Raw genomic sequence first — 6096 nt, 5'->3', positions numbered from 1 at the left:
CTGCATTTCAGATGGGTCCTTGAGCCACATTTCCTGAAGGAGGATATCATCAAAAGTTTATAGACAGAATAGCCGCGGAGAGTTTGATGTTTTGTCTGTTAGGCAGTTGATGTTCCAGGGACAGAGGAGTAAGGATTTTAGCCTGTCATTTAAGGCCTTGTCAGAGGCTATCATTTGTACAATTTACTGTGAGCCATCTCTAGTTTTAGCCTGGACCATCTTCTATTTGTGCATGTGGCTCTGAGTGAATCCTAGACATGGCTCTTCCTGGTGGAGATTTGCCCAATGCACCTTTGAGAACAGAGTGAGTAGTCTTAGGATGCTAAGCATCTTTTCTGAGCTGGTTCGAGTCTAACAGGGGTAAAGGATAGCCAGGTCTGTAGTAAGGTATCAACATATCTTTCACTATCTTTCAGCTGACTCCATTGTCGCCCTTGTAGCCTTTGTTGACTCATTATCCAGTGGGCTACCAGATTGTACAAATTTGATCAAAATTGGAGTCCCCAAGCTAACGATTGACGCTAGTAGTCGTAATATATTCACCCTGTTTAGGATATCACAGTTCCCTTGTGATTTATATTCAGATAAGAACATTTTAATGTTTGTATTTGATTGCTTGTATGGCAAAGTCTGAAGGCCGTATTGCAGACTGTGAGGTTGGTCGACTTTTGATGAGGGAGATTCCACATTTTTTAGGCTCATTACTTCTCAGGGTAGATGGGCCTGTGAATGGCATGGTTTGCAATGTATCAACTAGCTGGACGTGGTCCTGCTCAAATATTGTTGGATGCACCTTTATTGCTAAATTAGTTCTTAGGTGTCAGCCACCAGTTTGTTGATCATCTGCGTATGGTAAAGAAGTTTCACTCATCTTTGTGCTCAAGGGTTCTGCTACCAAGGGGTGTTGATTTCCCCATGGTCATTGGCTTGGTACTCTTGAGAGATTCTCTCCCATCGCTGTTGGCTGCATCCCTGCAGATGGTACCACCATCTCCCTCCTCTGCCTCTGGATGGATACCTGGTGCTAAAGTTGCAGGGATGACATCTGAAAGAGATGCTATTTCAATGTAATTATCCTTTGGCGTCCTTGCAGCAATTTGAGATGTAGATTCTGCCCTGAAGTAAGTGGTGATATCATTCCTTTTATTTCTGCCTGTTCTTCTCTGTTTGCGATGGGCTTGTGCATTGTTCCGCTGCCCTGTCTGAGTTGAGCCGTTTTGCAGGTTTGGCTCAGGGTTAATTGTTATTATCGCCTGCTCATTTGAAAGCAAGAACTGTGGCCTTTTAGGTGTTACAGTTGTTGCCTGATCCTGACTGCCCTTATTCACTGAGACAAGGATCGCCGATTGGTGTGAGTCAAGGGCACCCAAAGAGGGGCCTGAGTCAGAAGCAACCAAGGAGGGTCCTGAGAGATCTGTCTATTTTCCATTTGCAGGCTTAGTAATTTGCTTTATGTATGTTAATTAATTGCCCAACACAGTGGGAAGAGAAGATAGCTTCTCTAGTACTGGGGCACAGCCACAGCCTACTTGTGTCAGTTGAGGATCGGATTGGGCACGCTTGATCAAGTTAAGTTGGCAAGTTTTCTGTCTGTACCAGAAACAAATACCATTAGGGTGTTGAGAAGCAATAGCTGGATGTCCATTTTTATCGGCTTGGTATTGTAAAGCTTTCACTGTAAACTGCATAGAATTTCAGAGTAATGACCGGATGGTGTCAATCGGTTATTCTTTTTCCTGCCTGAGATAATTTTTTGGCTTTGTGTGCTGCCATCTAGGGGTGAATTCTGTGCATATGAAGCTACTAACTCCTCCCATTCATGGGTTGTAAGGCATGATATGTTGCGGTTTGTCACCTGAGGTTCTTCCATTAGTTGATCAGAAAGTTCACGGCTAGCATGGCCTCCAGGCAGTTGTTGTGTTTGGTGACTTTTGGCATCAAGGAAAGTGAGTTTCCTCTCTCTTGCCTAATCTATTTTCCTCTCAGTGGTGCCTCATGTGGTGGTGTCTGGCGGTCGCAGGTCGAGGGGTTGATTTTCCTAAGGAGACCTTGCGTCCAGGGGGGTGCTCCTCCAAATAAGGGTCCGTTAGGTTCATGAATGCTGGTGGATGCACTTCCTGCCTTGTTCAAGCCGACTGACCTTGTAGGGGAGTTTGGACTTACAGGACTCTCATGGCTCTGATCCACCACTTCCTCCATTTTTCCTTTGCTGTTAATTCTGTTTGTTACAGTTGTTGCTACCCTTCATCTAGGATTTCTAAAGATGCTGAGGATTCCAATCTGGAGCTCCCCTCCATAGCGTGATCGATACCTCAGGTTATAATGGTAATAGTAGACCTGCAATCCCCTCATTGCTTGAGAAAGGAACTGATCCAACACCCTCTAAAAAGGTAAACTTTCAGTATATTTTTAGCTGGAAGCTGTGAGTCATTGCCCTCAGAATAGCAACACCCTCTGCGGATGCTGAGCCTCTGCTGTGTTGAGCTGCGGACTCCAAGTTGATGATGGATGGGGATTCCTCACCATTAATGGGGGACCGTCTTGAAATAGCAGCTCGGACAGGAGGGTTTTCTTTTAGTAGTTCGTATAGGGAGCCCCCTTTCCTTGCCCGACCTCTCTGAATCCAGCTATAAGGCTATTTGCTATTTACTAAGAATGGGTAGAATCTGGGTAATGTAGCAAGACTGCTGTTGTGTAAAATCAGCATGCAAGCTGTTTAACATAAGATAAAAACATCCATTTATATATTGTTAAGGTTCTTCTATCTAAGCATTACAGCTCACAAGGTACTGCGCATCGTATTTAAAAGTGGAAAGTTAATAATATCATGTCCCTACAATGACAAGGCACAAAAGCTATTTTCGCTGTGATGGGCCTGCTATCCTATGTAGAAAGCTAGAGTGCAGATTAAAATATAATTTTGCTAACTTGGGAAGGGGACTAGCTAAAATGCAATACACCCAATATTTTGATAGTTACTAAAAATCTAATTTAATTGTGAAGTCTGATTATTAACACATATTAAGGGAAAATAACTTTTAGAAAGTTACATTTTCCCTGACAATTTCCTGGAGGTTAATTTGCATTAGCTCTCCAGCTTCTCCCAACCTGTGTTCAGTCTTAAATAGGTGTGAATGAGATGTGAAATGCCTTCCAGGTGTAAACAATAGGCTGACATGAATGGGAAGAAATGAGACGAACTCCACAGACTATTCAGAATGGGGACTGTATGCATCTTATGACACCATTGTCAAATTCTGCTTGACAGATCTGTTGAGACACATGTACCACTTAGAGCACACTTGAAAGGAAGAGAATAGGACGCTAAGACAGTTCTTGTGTATCAATGTCTGGTGGCTGAAGGACCTTGGTTTTGTCTTACCAGACTGTCTCTGGGGTTGTTGTGGGCACAGTGCTTGCTTCAAACTGGATTGTAGCATTCATTAGATGCAAGAGGACACTAGGATTACACTCACTACATAAACCCCGGCTCTCAGACCCCAACTTTAGTGTGACCAAAGACTTATACCATCTTCAAAATGTCTAACGTGGCATTTTGGGCCTGTTTGTGGTAAGGCAAACAGGAACTGTTGCAAATATTGGTGAGGTTACACCTAGAAACTTTTACCTTATTGGTTAGGGAGGGGATAGGCGTCACCACCACTCAATAGCTGGTGTCAGGCATATATGAAGCACACCCAGGTACCGTCTTCAGGACACTTTCTGAACCTTTGGAAGATCAGATTAGGCCTGGTCCTGCATTCTGTAACCCGAGGAGGGCACTGAAGGACTCAACCTGGTCACTGTTCTACCCAAGACAAAAAAGTAGACTCCAAAGGTTACTTTGCTGGCCTCTTGAGTGGCTTAAGGGAGTAAAATTGCAAGAGACCTTTTCTTTAAAGTACCCAGATGAACAGTGGCAACTGGACCTGGCCTAGACCCTACTGTTTCCTCTGCGTGACACCATGTGACTTTCTAAGTGCCTCCTTTGAGGTCCTGGGGGCTTAGAAGCATGTGGTGGATTGGGACTTAAAAGACTAAGGGTCTGATTTATATTTTGGCGGACGAGTTACTCCATCACAAGGGTGGCAAATATCCCGTCTGCTGAATATAAATCCCATAGGATACAATGGAATTTTTATTTTATTTTGGCGGTATATACATCACTGTTGTGACAGAGCCCGTCCACTTAAAAATAAATCAGGCCCCACGTCAGAAGGTAAAATCTTTGACTGAAATGAACTTAGTTGGTGTATCTGACCTATACTCCATTGTGGTCAGCCTGAAAATGCACCTTGGTCCAGGTCCACTGCGACCATAGACTTTCATTGGCACTATTCTAAAAACTTTAAACATTCATATCTCCAGTTCCCTTATTCAATTATTGTCATTTGGTATTATTCGGTTTATTAAATTGTGCTCTATTTGTCTACTTCAGTTTGGGATGTTTAATTGTCTGGCAGTTTGTTTTTATTAGTGTTTTGGTACTGCATAAATACTTTACATATTTCCCTAAACTAAGCCTGTCTGCTCTCTGCCATAGGTACCAGGGGGTTGCGCTCTAGTTAATATGGTGACCTGGAGTGCTCACGGGACAAGGGTTGTGATTATTACTTGGTGTGAGCAGTCACCCACCACAAATAATAATCCAGTTTCTTAAACTCCTCATGTTGAAATATTCAGTAAGCATTGGTCCATTAATCTAAGAGAGCTCTATTACCAAAATGAACTGAACCATAGATTGTGAACTGAGAATAAAGATATTTCCTTTAAAATATCTGTGGAACCGATGAAGCTAAATACTTCAAAAGTGCACTGTTCTTAAAAGTGGTACTTTTCTTTTAGAACATCTATTAAAGTGCTATTCATTTCCAAAGTGATAACGCTGTTTGGATATTAATTTTTTGAGCAGTGTATATTAATATGTAATTGACTTCCACATTATCTCACTCAAATTTCACACAACATGCCATCAGCTGCACAGCATCTGCGCAACGAGGCAACCCAGGAGTGCTAAGGCAGCTTTGGGGGCCAAAGTGTACATGTGGTGCTGTATTATGTTAAGTGTGCATTGCCCGGGTCAGGCTGTGCTACAACACAACTTTAAATGGGTGCGATGGCGGTGGTCATTGCACTCCTTTATAGTAAATGAGCTGTCCCTGGGGCAGCCGTGAAATTGCACCTGTGCATTAGTGAAAGGTGTTTCAGCAGTTTTAAGCAGGCTGTCTGTCATTCACAGTGTAGGTGGCAACTGGCCTGATTTTGAAGTACTGTGAGAGACTGCAACCTCCTTTATAGGGATGTCTGGGATTCCATTGGACCCTCTTTTCCCCTCGTAGAAAACATTGACTGTATGCCACCTGTGACAGCTCCTTTGCCTCTGTGCCCGTGTCTCTCATACTGTGCATGCACAGATGCTAAGTGACCACTCTTTTGCATGGTCCATTCTCCAATGGAAATGAGGGAATACCCCTGGGATCGTGCTGCCACAACATCTGCCTGGTGCAATCTGTTACAGAAGGGGGCAACACAAGCATCTACAGCCCCTTCTGTAACACCACATGGTGTGGGACACAGAAAGCAGGTGCACTGGCACTTTGTGTAATGCGGCCCCTGGAACGGACTAATGTGCAATGTGTTCTGTGGATAACAATTACACTGTCACCTGTGGTGCTGATAGGCGGAGCCTAAAACTTCAGGATCTGAAGGAAAATATTTGCCCTATATAAACCTCATTCCAAAAACAGGCATAGGCAGGTAGCTAGTCATCTGTCTGCCAAATCCCCTTTCACAGAGAGAGAGAGAGAGAGAGAGAGTACCATGGTGAGAGCTGTATGGGATGTAACTCCTTCCCAGGTGCCCTCCAGGACAACCAAGCCATCTTTATTTTATTTTCACAATCCTAGGGGAGGTTTTTTGCCTTGGGGAGGTGTGGTCAGCAGTCAGGTTTTGCCAATGGGTGAACCCTGAGTCTGCCGGGGACACTGGAGACTGGTAATATGGTTTTGCCTACTAGCAAGCTGGACCTACCGCAGCCACCCTGGAAACTGAACAGATCTTAAACCAGTGTTCCCTCATTCTCCACATACCTGTACT

Source organism: Pleurodeles waltl, chromosome 7, assembly GCF_031143425.1.
Source record: "Pleurodeles waltl isolate 20211129_DDA chromosome 7, aPleWal1.hap1.20221129, whole genome shotgun sequence".
NCBI classification, from domain to species: Eukaryota; Metazoa; Chordata; class Amphibia; order Caudata; family Salamandridae; genus Pleurodeles; species Pleurodeles waltl.
The sequence above is the reverse complement of the archived record's forward strand: the minus strand, read 5'-3'. Positions refer to the sequence as shown.